Source organism: Lontra canadensis, unplaced genomic scaffold, assembly GCF_010015895.1.
Source record: "Lontra canadensis isolate GAN:19392208 unplaced genomic scaffold, GSC_riverotter_1.0 scaffold43, whole genome shotgun sequence".
Taxonomy (NCBI): Eukaryota; Metazoa; Chordata; class Mammalia; order Carnivora; family Mustelidae; genus Lontra; species Lontra canadensis.
The window spans coordinates 1,467,397-1,477,459 of record NW_022631037.1 but is presented as its reverse complement, the minus strand read 5'-3'; the positions used below and the strand labels follow the sequence as shown (position 1 = coordinate 1,477,459).

Sequence of the window (10,063 nt, the reverse complement as noted above, 5' to 3'; positions counted from 1 at the left end):
GCCCGCGCGCTCCTCCTTCCCGGCTCCCCGCGCGGGCACGACGGCCAAGGCGTGGACCCTCTCTGCTCACCGGCCCCCCGGCTTGTCCGGGCCTGGCGGGCAGCGGGCAGCGGGCGCCGGACCCGGCCTGGCGCGCCTCGGAGTCAGCGCGGAGGTCACGGGTGAGGGCAGGCCCTTCGCCCGGGCGGGGAGGAGGCCGGGCGGCCAGGCCTCGAGCCGCGGCAGCGGGGAAGTGCTGGGCCGGCTTCTGAATCTGAGCCGAGGCCCGGGCTTCAAGGTGCCAGGGCTTGGCAGAGTCCTTGGGGGAAACTGTGGCGAGGGCCAAGACTCCGCCAGCCGCCTCAAAATCCCAGAAAGCTGAGGAGGAAGTCCAATGCCCGCTCCAGTCTAGGAAGCTTAGACCACTGTGCTGAGAGCTATCCGGCCTCTGTGCATCAGAAAGGGAGGCCCCCTCACTGTCTAGACCTCCCAGCCCAGCCTCTGACTCTCCACTCCCTCTGTCTCCACTTACCTCTCCTTCTCTATGTCTGTCTGTACCTTGACACAGGACCCTTCAGCTCGACAGGCAGACAGGTCCATGTGGACCTTAGCCTATGTCCAAGCCTCACAGCCTGTCATATGCCCAGGATACTGAGGCAAGATTAGGTCTGCCCACCAGAGTCCCCTCTCAGTAGGATTCTCAGGTTAGCCTCTTGGTCCTCAGCGTGAGCTGCATCCCTCCCTCCACTCCTTTCCAATGAGCCTCTGTTCCTTTCCAGACTTTTACCTCAAAATCAGATTGACTGGAACTTCCCTGGATGGATCTGTCCCTTTTCTTATGCTAGGAATGGGAAGCCAGGATCAGTGCCTCCCCTACTACCCAGCACTCAAAGGTGGAAGTCTAACACCAACTAGGAAAAGCCAGCTGCTGATGCCATCTCCACAACGGGCTCACTGCTCATGAATCCCTATCATCCTTAGCAGTACCAGATTCTACTACCCCATCTTCCTTTCCCAATTTGTCTCATGGAGTCCCAAACCAGGAAGAGGAAGTAAGATCTAAGGGATGGAGAAGCATAATCCTCCTCCAATCCTGCCTTCTCCTGGAGTGGAGAAAGGAAAGGCCCTGGTGTTTCAGAGATGCCTGGGGAGTCATGTTTCCTGTGTTAGGGAGAATTGGATGACACATCTCAGCTTCTGCTCCCAAGCCCTCCTCCCATGCCCTCCCCAACAGCCTGTAGGAAAATCCCTTGCAAATAAATAGTGTACAGATGAACCATCCAACTACTGTGTGGAACGGTGAACAGGGAGGGTAGTGAATCACCAGATACCATGGGAAGACCACATTTAGGCCAGAGTCTGGAAAGAACTGGTTGATAATCATTGGAGGAAGTTCATAATGAGAGCATCTAGAGTTGTTCTTTACAGAAACTAGAGTGGAGACTTTCTATAAGTGCAAGGCTTTCTAAAGACTCACAGGAGATACTCCAAATCAGCATTAAGTAGTTCATGATGACATGGAGAAATGAGATACAGAAGGGACTGGCAAGCCTTTGGCGATGAAAACAATGGGGCAAACCAGCCAGCAAGTAAGAGAGAAAGGGAAGGTATGTATACACATTCTCTGTTAGTAGAATGGAATTCTTTGTTACATTGATTCTAACACGTACATTTCTTTCCACATTTTGACAGCTCTGAAATGGGGATGCATCTTAGAATCAATGGTAGTTTAATTCATAGCAGTGCTATAGTGTAATAAATATTTTTTCTTCTTAGTGGTACATAAAATAATAGAAAGGTGTAGTATTTGTTGATAAACAGCCGATGGAGAAAAGAAAAAGATGGGTGGTTTTTTGTTTGCTTTTTCCAAAATGAATTTGAGTAGCTCCGAGTACAAAAGCTCTCCTCAGCTAGCTAAGTGAATAATTGACCATCTATCACACAAACTTGGGTTGGCTTAGGGGAAAGCCATCAGGTTTGGTGTCAGGCTCACCTTGGTTTTGAAACCTGGCTCTGAATCCTGGCTCAGCATTTAGCAGCTGTGTGACCTTGGGCAAGTCCCTTAACACCTAAATAAAATGGATACAATCACTCCAACTTACTAGCTTATTGTGAGGTTTGACTAAGTTAATGCATGTAAATTTCTGGCACGTGGTAGGTAATTAATAGGTTAATTCCCAACTATTTCTAAAATTTATTTTATCCCACCTCTTTTCCAAAAAGGCTTGAGATGGTTTATAACCAAAATAAGCTAATAAAAACACAAGTAAAAAGACAAAATAGGAGTAAGGGAAAAGGAATAAAAATACATGCTATCACCAAGTGTTGACAAAGTCACTATAATTGAGAGCAAAGTCTGCTTATCAGCAGCAGGGCAATATGGTCTTTTTCCATTTCAGAAATGTGGAACAGTATTTCTTTGGTGAAGTGTGGGGAACAAACTTTCCCTTGGCCCTAACTTTTATTTATTTAATTTTTAAAGATTTATTTATTTATTTGAGAGAGAGAGAAAAGGGAGAGCTCAGAGGGAGAGTGAGAGGGAAAAGCAGACTCCCTGCTGATCAGAGAGCCTCGGCAGGTCTCCGTCTGAGTACCCTGAGATTATGACTTGAGCCAAAGGCAGACACTTAAGCGACTGAGCCACCCAGGTGACCCCTGCCCTAATTTTTTGTTTTTTAAGATTTTATTTATTTATTCGACACACAGAGAGAGATCACAAGTAGGCAGAGAAGCAGGCAGGGGTGTGTGGGGAAGCAGGCTCCCCGCTGAGCAGAGAGCCGGATGCAGGGCTCAGATCCCAGGACCCTAAGATCATGACCTGAGCGGAAGGCAGAGGCTTAACCCATTGAGCCCCCCAGGCACCCCCCCAATTTTTTTTTTTTTTTAAGATTCCATTTACTTATTTGACAGAGAGAAAGATCACAAGTAGGCAGAGAGGCATGGAGGGGGGGGGAAGCAGGCTCCCCACTGAGCGGAAAGCCCAAGGACCCTGAGACCACCACCCTAGCGGAAGGCAGAGGCCCCAATCCACTGAGCCACCCAGGAGCCGCTCCCCCTCCCAATTTTTGAAGTAGTTTCTCATGTCAATTTTTACCTATATGTCTGTACAGTGTCTTACCATTTACAAAGTGGTTTCATAGTTACTCTCTCATCCGATGCTGTATTAATTCCATTTTATCTCCATTTTATGGATTCATTCATCCAAAGTATTATCATGTGCTTGCTATGTGCCAGGCATAAAAAGGAAAGGCCAAGCTCTTGGTTAGTTTATTAGTTCTATTAGTTAGTCAACTGATTGGCTAACCAGTTACTACCACAAATTCACTAATGAATGACCTGCAAACTTACTAATTAATCACCTAAATAGTCAACTTCGAGGGGAGCAGGGGCTGCAGGATAAACTGGAGAATCCTGGTCAGTGCAGTAAAATGGATTGCGCTGAGGCAAGGGGAGGTTTGGTTGAAGACGACTGCGTGAGCTGGCTCCAAAGCGTGGTGAAAAGCAAATTACAATTTAAAAAAACAAAAACAAAACAAACAAACAAAAAAACTCACTAGGTTTTTGGAGTATTTAATAAATACCAATGTGAAGATCCACCCCAGACCAACTGAGTCAGAACCGCTGAGGAGAGGAGCAAAGTACTGCCCTATGCCAATCCTGGAAATCCTGTTCCTTGCTTTCCTAGTTTCCCTGGTAACTCGGAGTGGTCACGTGATCCAATGTTGGCCAATAAGGCCTAAACAGAAGACTGCCAGGAGGAAGTTAGGGAAGGAGGGTCGTGTACCACCCCCCCCTTTCTTGGTAAAGGGGAACACATAATCTTCTTTTCTTCTAATGATGAGAACCCTGGAATTCTCACCCCCTAGAGACCCTGACACAAAGACAAAGGGCACTATACTAAGGATATCCGAACAAAAAGAAAGAGCCTGAGGGCATCAATAAGCAGGTAAACCAGTGCCAACTGTTTCTTGTGAGAAAAATAAGCCTGTTTCTTGACATCATTGTTAGTCTGGGTCTTGGTTTCTTACAGCCAAACACACTCCAGAGACATGTGTAAAGGTCTCAACTATGTGTTGATTGAGTCCTTAGGCACTCCACCATGAGGGATACACTCTGAATGTTCATGTGTATCCTTGTGTATTTGCACACACTTTCCTGTTCAAAGCCAGGACACAAAATTCCCTCCCTCCACATCCCCTTCCCAGCCATGCTCTTTAGTGTGTGCTATGACCTAAGGCCTAGGGTCCTTATTAAGTCCCCCAAAGGGAAAGGATGGGTGAGGCAACACAGAATTCACTTGTCCCCTGTGGCTTTATCCCACTGTGTCCCCAGTAGCCCCAAATCTTGGTTCTAGATTTTCCAGCCCACATCCCATTAGGATTATCAAGCTCAGCTGGGGTGGGGGCAGGAGCTGAGCTCATTCTGGAAATTGGAGGATTGAGCAACAGGAATGGGTAGTAGGCAGCAGCTGCTGCAGGTGCTTCCCCTCAGGCCCCAGGTGCAGTTCTGTTCACCTGACCCCTCACCCTGGCCTCCCAGGCCTTCTCCCACAAAGAGAATTAAGAAACTTCCAGTTAGAAGAAATTGAGGAGTGGACTGGCTTGATCCCTGACCTGGGTGATATAGGCTGGTCTGAGCCCCCTCAGGCCTGAGGGCAGAAGCAGTGATTGACCATTTACCCTGTGAGTCCTTCCTATAACTCTCAGTGGGGGCGCTACAGAGATAAGGAACGAATACTCAGATCTGGGTTTTGCATAGTCAGGGCTAGCACTCTAGACCTTCTGTTCCCAAGGCCTTAGCCATGGGTGGGTCGTCTGCTGATCAGACTTTCTCCCCCATTCCACTACCTGCTCCTGCACTGCCACTTCTGCCCATTTCCTCCAGTACGACTGCTCTGAAATGCGCGCTTATTTTACTATCCCTCTGAGTAAGGTATCTCTACAAGGGTGGGATTGGGTAACAAATATGCCTACATCAGAGAATTTGTCGCATTATCCAACCCCCTTTTTCTTTCTCCCCTCTATTCTTCCTAAGCACAGACTATCCAAAACTGGGTTTGATTTTGGGTCCTCTGAAGGTATTTTTTGAATGAGGGGCTGAAACAAATTAGGACTAAGAATGAGAGAGTATGTGATCGATCAGCAAGTCCTTGGAATTTGAAGTGAAAAAACCTGAATTCAGGTTCTCAGCAGGCTGCTTACAGAGGGACCTAGATCACGATCCACTTAAAGCCTGTTTCCTCATCTGTGAAATGAACTTAATAATAACAGCCACCTTGAAGGATAGTAGAAAGGATGAAGCACATAGAAGTGCTTGAAGGGCTCACAACAATAGCTAATGTTTATTGCGTGCCTACAATGTGCCTGGCAGAATTCCAAGAGTTTTATGTGTTTACCCTCATTTCAACCTTACCATATTATCAGGTGAATACTATCATGGTCCTCATTTCACAGATAAATATGCCTAAGGTCATACAATGAGGAAACCAAGTCAGGATTTGAACCCAATTGATTAGTCTGGATCTCCAGTACCCATGCATTCAAATATACTGTTCTATAGTCATTTAACCTAACTAAGCTCATTTCACTTGTTAAACAAGGATAATAGTACCTCCCCTACAGTATTGTTGTCAAAGTGTAATATACTGCCTGACACAAAATAATCCTATTATCATTACTGTACTGTCAATTGATCTTACCCACGGTCTCATGCTTAAAAAAAGAAGTCATTCGACCTCTAAGTTTCTAGAGCCCAAGAACTTAACTATCGTTATTGTTCATTTTCTAAAAAATACATACCTACCTAGAGACCAAAGACTTAGTCATCTCTCTTTAGACTCCCCAAAGATAGGGGTGCCTGGGTGGTTCAATGGGTTAAGCTTCTGCCTTCAGCTCAGGTCATGATCTCAGGGTCCTGGGATCAAGCCCCACATCGGGCTCTCTGCTCAGCAAGGAGCCCGCTTTCTCCTCTCTCTGCCTGCTTGTGATCTCTGTCAAATAAATAACTAAAGTCTTTAAAAAAAAAAAAAAGACAGACAGACATAGTACAGGGGCACCTCCTGGGTGGCTCAGTTTGTTAAGTGTCCAACTGTTGATCTCAGCTCAGGTCTTGGTCTCAGGGTCATGAGTTCAAGCCTCCCTCCCCCGCCCCCAAAGACATAGTACATCCTTCATGGTCCCAGAAACATCATGCTCTGTCTCCCACTGACCCCCACCAAGCTGGCCACGAAGGAGTCAGCAGGACTCATGGAAGTGGGCTGCTCATTCACCAGGACATGCTGGTAGTAGAATGGAGAGTACTGATTCTACTGCAATCTTTCCTTATGCAAAGATGATGCTGATGGCCCCTTCTAGCTGGTAACACCATCTTGGCCAAAAAAGGCAATGTTTAATAACCCAGGCACAAATGGGGATGAGGATAAATGCACTTTCGTCTGGAATAAAATCCTCTATAACAGGCCTTCTTCCTTGCCTCCAATATCCATAAGCTCCCTCCATCTAGATAATGTTTGGGAAGTGCCTCCTAACATCTAGTTTCATCCCCTCTTGCTGCAGTTGGTCTGTTCCCTGTCTCTAAGGAATCAGAAGCATTCTGGGGCTCTGTTAACTGGTCAGACCTTCACAGTGGAGTTGCCATTCTCTAATTTCAGCCACCAAAGGTGGGTGGATGGAGCTGTCCAAGGAGCCCTGAGCCTAAGAGCTATGCCACACTGGCATTGAACAGGGCACAGACCCTGGTCTGTGTTCCTGGGAGGCAGCGCCTGAGATTGTGGCTCCCCTAGAATTCAACAGACCCTAAAAGGGGAGGCCAGGAAGGAGTCTCTACGTTCAATCCCCCATGTCCCTGCATTTTCTGAAGTTCCTTCTTTGAACATGTCCCTTTATTTATTGGGCTTCATTTAACCTCAGCTTTGTCCTCTGAGATCATTTATTTGGTAACTGTCACTCAGCCTGTTGTGGCCTTCATAATCCTATTGATTTCCTCCAAGCCAGTTGGGGGCTTTCTCAACATCTTCTTGGGTCAGTAAGGGGCTGATTGCCAGTTCTGGTCATTACCGAGTACGAGGCCCCTGACTGGTATGGATTTGCCCATAGGACCATCTTCGTGTTCCTTTTTCCCACACTGGCCCTTCTCAGGCTGTAAGAGATGGATTTGTGTGGCTGCCTTGGTTGCTGAAGTGTGAGGTAAAGTGGCGAAGTGCCCACTACCACCGCCAGGAGCTCCCTGAATGGCTACTGAGGCCGTCCTTCAGCTCAGAAGTCCTGGGCTTCACCAACTGCAGCTTTGCTTGGGCCGGAACCCCACCCCCTCCGCCATCTTGGATCCAGAGGGGTAAGGGGTCCAATCAGCACAGGAGAAGCCGGTGAGGGTGGGGTGAAGCTGCAGCTCGAGCCCACGTGGCCCCGGACCTGCGCCTTCCCGCCACCTGCGGCCGGGGCCTGGCCCCTGTCGAGCTGCAGCTGCAGCTCCCAGACACCACCCCAGCCCGTCGCCAGGGGATTAGTGTCCGTCTGTGGGTTGGGACAACCTCAGTGGGGGTTGTCCTGGTCCAGACGAAGGCGCTCCTTCACCTTCCGCAGGACCACTTCCCCAGAGTCCGGCTTGGGCAGAGGGGATTGTGTTGGGGGGTCTGACAGCCTGGGGTGCTGATCTCTCCCAGAGCTGAGGTGTGGGGTGACGGGAGTCCCCCTCCCCTCCAAGCCTGAGCCACATGTGCTGGGAAGTTCATTTCCCCTTGTTTTGCACAACGGGCTCAGGGATTGACCCCAGGAGTGACCTCAGTGTCAGGAGGCATTAATGATCTCCATACGGGCAATAAACAGGCAGACCGGCTGGCTTGGTGTGGAGGTGCCCTGGAATGGGGCCGCCTTATTAGCCTCACATTCGTTTTTGGGTAGAGGCTTAATTAGCAAGGGCTCCCTCATTCGTCTTCCCTCCCCCAAACATCCTGGAGCGCGATGGGAACATGGTTGGAGACACTGGACTTCTCTGGCTGGTTCCTTTGCTCCTCATGGGCCTCCTCAAGAGGCAGACTCTTCAGGCGTCTGCTCTGTCATTTGTCTGCCTCTAACAGGACTTCGGACTTAGTCCTCCTGATAAAATCTCTCTTGTTTTTAAAAGCCCCCAGAGGTCAAGTCCATGCTTTCTGAGTCAGTTCACTTTTTTTCTATAAGAACCCAGGAACAAGAAGATCTTACTCTTCTTTAACTTAAATCTCTCCTGACTATTTGAGTTTGAGCCCAATTTTCCCAAAGGGAAATTTCCCAAGGGAATAAATAAGGGAATAAATAGGTGGTTACCAGCCTGTATGTGGGTGCAAGGTGTGGGGTGGGTGGTATAGGGTCCTTAGCAACTGCCCAAGCTAATAAAATCACCATCTGATGTATCCTATCTCCTCCAAATCCATTTCCCTCAGGTTGGTTCGTTTTTCTAGGTGTGTGATTTACCCTCTTTGGGCTTCAGGTTTTTTTATCTGCATAGTTCCTTTAAGATTCAGCAAACACTATATGCCGGGCGCAGTGCTAAGTGCTACAGAAATGAAGCAGAGAAAAACCCAGGCCCTACTTGAGATGGAGCTCCCAAACTAGTGGGGAAACAGACTTGTAAAGAAATGCAGTAATAAAATGTGCTTGGGGCTATAATCTAAGTCCATATTGGGTATGATGAGAGTACAAAAGAGGGAGTTACCAACTAATCCTACCTTTTCGAGGAAGGCTCGCTCCATGAGCAGGTACCATCTGAGCCCATCTTTGAAAGACAAATATGTATGGATTCCTGAGGAAGAATGTGCAAAGGGTATTTTAGGAAAAGGGAAGAACCTGTACAAAGGCACAGAGGCCATGTTTGAGGAGCAGCAGGGCTGCGGTGATAGAAATTGGAGCTTTGTGGGAAGGGAGGGCTTGGGAAGGGCCTTGTAAACCATATTGATAACTTCATCTAGAGAGCCATGGCAGTACATTGAGTTCCGCAGAAATAGCACCAGGGCCCTCGAGAGCCAGATGGGCACTGGGTGACTCTGAGCCTCACGGAAGAAAAATAATTAAACATAGGCAAAGGAGACCCTAAGAAGGATCCTGATAGGCAGAAAACATCGTGTGCATTCTTTCTGCAAACTTGCTGGAAGGGGCACAAGATGAGGCACGAAGACGCTTCAGCCAGCTTCTCCAAGTTTTCTAAGTAGTGCTCAGAGGGGTGGAAGACATGTCTTCTAGAGAGGAAGGAAAATTTGAAGATCTGGCAAAGACTGACAAGGCTCATTCTGAAAGAGACATGAAAACCTGTATCCATACCTCTTAAAGGGGAAATAATAAGGAAATTCAAAGATCCTGATGTATCCAAGAAGCCTCCTTTGGCCTTGTTTTATTCTGAGTAGCATCCAAAAATCAAAGGAGAACATCTGGGCCTGTCCATTGGTGATGGGGAAGGACCTGGGAGAGACATGGGATAACGCTGCTGGAGACGATGAGCAGTCTCCTGAGGCTGCCTAGCTGAAGGGAAAATAGGAAAAGAATATTGTTACATATTGAGCTACAGGGAAGCTAATGAGGCAGAAATGGGAGTTATCCAGGGCTGAAAAGAGCAAGATAAAGAAGGAAGGCAAGGAAGAAGATGATAATGGTGGAAAAATTGGTTTGAGGGCAGCTTTTTTTCTTGTCCATAAAGCATTTAATGCCCCCCCTTTTAATGAAAAAAAAATTGTTAGGCAGTGTAAGATCTGTTTTTAAACTTTACCGTGTCTTTTTTAAAATGGAGTTTACATACTACCAAATTTGTCTTTAGCTAGCCTTATCTCCGTGGTATTTTCAATAGCTACTAAATTTGTTAGCAGTATGGGCATAAAAATGTAAAGCAAGTTCTTGTTGGTGCACAGCCCAAATCAGGTAAAAAGGAGGATGATGGTTTTTCTCATCTTCAGTTGTTGCTGATGCGACTTATATGAAATCATTGTTTTTCTGTTCACTTTGTAGTTGTTTAAAAAAAAAGTTGCGGCTGTTTTGTTGACATTTTTTTTTTCTCTTAAAGGTTTTATTTATTTATTTGACAGAGACAGACACAGCAAGAGAGAGAACACAGGCAGGGGGAG

General features: G+C 47.2%; 1 pseudogene; it reads left to right on the top strand.

The window, feature by feature from the left end:
• Positions 1-4,429: 4,429 nt before the first annotated feature.
• LOC116875962 lies at positions 4,430-9,704 on the top strand (annotated as a pseudogene).
• The last annotated feature ends 359 nt before the right edge of the window (positions 9,705-10,063 follow it).